Source organism: Volvox carteri, assembly GCF_000143455.1.
Source record: "Volvox carteri f. nagariensis unplaced genomic scaffold VOLCAscaffold_91, whole genome shotgun sequence".
Taxonomy (NCBI): domain Eukaryota; kingdom Viridiplantae; phylum Chlorophyta; class Chlorophyceae; order Chlamydomonadales; family Volvocaceae; genus Volvox; species Volvox carteri.
In genome coordinates, this window is record NW_003307634.1 from 38,685 (window position 1) to 41,395 (window position 2,711).

The following is a 2,711-nucleotide window of genomic DNA, read 5'->3' on the forward strand; positions in this document are numbered from 1 at the left end:
GCCGTACCTCAGCACTCACTGCACAGTCTTGGGTTGAGGGCATCAATTTGCGTACAGCACTTGCTTCATTCACTCCCGTTGCTGGATTTTCTGATGACTTTTGTCCACTGCCTGACTCTTTATTAGCCGGTAGTTTGGGTTTGCCTTGTGATTCACTGCATGTGCCTCCGGATGACGAGCCTGATGTGGTCTCGAAGGAAGGGGAACAGTTGCATGCTAAAGCTGTTCGCTGGGTCAAGGAAGCAGCCCGAATTTCACCTCACCTATTCCCTTCTAACCACACTAACCCTTTTGCCCGAGCTTTCTTTTCTCGTGCTCTGGGGTCGGGGGTAACAGTTTATGAACCTATAGGAGGGATGTGTGCAGGTCTAGAGGCTTGCCTCCGCAACGGATATCGCGTAGACAGGTATCTCTCATCGGAGCCTGACTCAGAGGCAGCCAAGGTAATTTCCGCGCGACTGGATTGTCTCAGCGCAGAATATCCCAGACAGTTTCCTCCCGAGGCTTACCGACGTGTATGGTTGGATCTCCCACTGGATCCTAAGAAGGTGGACGAGCGAGCTCTTCTTGCAGCAGGAGCTTGTGATGGTTCGCAGTGGTTTATTTTCGCCAGTTGGTGCTGGCACGACGTCGGCAAGGAGCCTGGTTCTTTAGCGCCTGGCGTCTGCGTCACTGATCACGTCTTAAATATCTTGCATATTTTGCAGCGCATTCAGCGTCGCACATCAGCTTTTATGTTTGTTTGCGAGCAGCCTCAAGCAACTTGGTTGAACGCTCTGGCAGCCCAGATGATTGTTGACGGTGTTGGGACTCGGGTCGTCCACACGACGATTGGGGAGCCAGTGCGCCTCCAGGTAGACGAGTAGGTCGTCATCAGTGCAGGACAGCAGGGTACGGCCATGGGGCAGGGAGGCCAGCCATGCAGAGAGGTCACGACCGGCAGCCTCCTGACGGGCAATGGTTTCACGAGCCAACGAGTTGTCGCAGACGGTGGCGGCCTTCGCGAGGGAGACGGTATAAAGCTGACGGCTGGAAGGTGGGTCCAGTACGGCAGAGGGTACGGAAGTGGGGCGGACGCGCGCGGCCAAGAGCTGGGGCAGAGTAGGCTCCGGCAGTGCCTGGATGGCAGAAGAAGGTAGGTGAGGTAGGCGTGACGTAAAGAGGAGACAGGACCCAGGCGCGGGGGCAAGCCTACCGGGGGGGCAGCATCAGAGAGGCCGGGGGCGTGAGACAAGTCAAGAGCGGGGATCGGGCCCACAGAAGGGGTGGAGGGGTTGGGCCCCCGAGGGACAGGAACGGATGGAAGTAAGGAAGATGACGAGCCAAGGAGAGGCGCCCCAAGTAGGGCCGGGGGAGGCAAGGAAAGCCTACCCGGCGCCGGACAGGCAAGGGGTGAGTCATGCAGTCAGGTAGGCAGCCGTAAGAGAGGGCCGGAGGAACGGATGCGCAGAGAGATGGGCCCTGGGGGCGCGCACCGGGTAGGCAGAGGACCCAGTCGGGTGAGGAGGAGTCGCATAGACGAGGCGTAACAGCGGCGAAGGAGAACGCCGCTTCTGTGGAGAAGCAGAGGCGGGGTGGAGGCGAAGGAGAATGGCAAAGTAGCGACAAGCGAAGTTACCTGAGGGACGAGCCGAACTAGAGGCAATGCGGAGGAGACCTGTTAACGAGGTAGGAAATATGAATGGTAGGTAGTAGGCAGTCGGCGTGAGGCTGGAGGCTTACGTTTTCTGTTGGTGATGACTGCATTAGGTTATTTCATTCTCTCTTCTCGATTGCCGTGCGAGCCGCCCGGCCCACCAGCGGCGGGTGTAGTGGTTGCCGTTGACTGCGTGTGCTGGGGTGGAGGGGGGGGTGCTGGATTCACTGGGGGCGGGGCATCCACTTGAGTTGGCGGTGTGGCAGGCTGTGTTGAGCCGCCGCCAGGGTCGCTGCCGCCAGGACGGGTGGGGCTGGTGCTGAAGGGGGTGCCCGCCCATTGAGACACCGTACGAATGCGGTGTTTTGCAACCCAAGTCCGAGCAATTCTGTTGTATGGCTGCCAGGCGTGGGGCCCTTTTGCGCTGGCAGAGGTCGTGGACAGGGTGGGAAGACGGCGGGATAAAGCCAACCTTGCGGAGGGCATGTTTGAAGCCTGTTTGAAGGATAGCGCAGTCCAGCGCTGCAGCTAGCTGCAGATTTTATTCATGAGGCAGGTAGTGGGGACGGCACGGCCATCCCACAGGCTGTTGTACGCGGAGCTGGCTGAACTCCCCTTAAAATATTACATGCTGAAGCAGATCCTCCGTTTATGGAACCGCCTTCAAAAGCAAGTGGGATCCATTGCTCATGCCGTTTAACGGCAGGACATAACCGATGCCCAGAATGGGAGGGTTGGGGAATCTCATGACATTCATTGATCATTTTACAATTGTTTTCCTTCTTGGAGTGCAACATTTGGAGTGGAATACCGCAAGAAGTCGTGGGGGTAAAGGAGCGTGTTGACTGGTTGTTGAGTAGACTACCCACCAGATGGGAAGCAACCGGGAGTGCAAATGGCGAAGTATAAGCACTGGATGGGGCTGCCCTTTTCGGGAGCCGCAGCCGTCATGTGGCCAACACATGCTAAGGTTTTCATTCCTCGTTTAGCACATCGTAAGGTAATGCAGTTTCGTTTATGTTGTTGGGCTTTCGAGGCAAACAGAGCATGAAGGGGCAAGTACCACGTCCCCAGG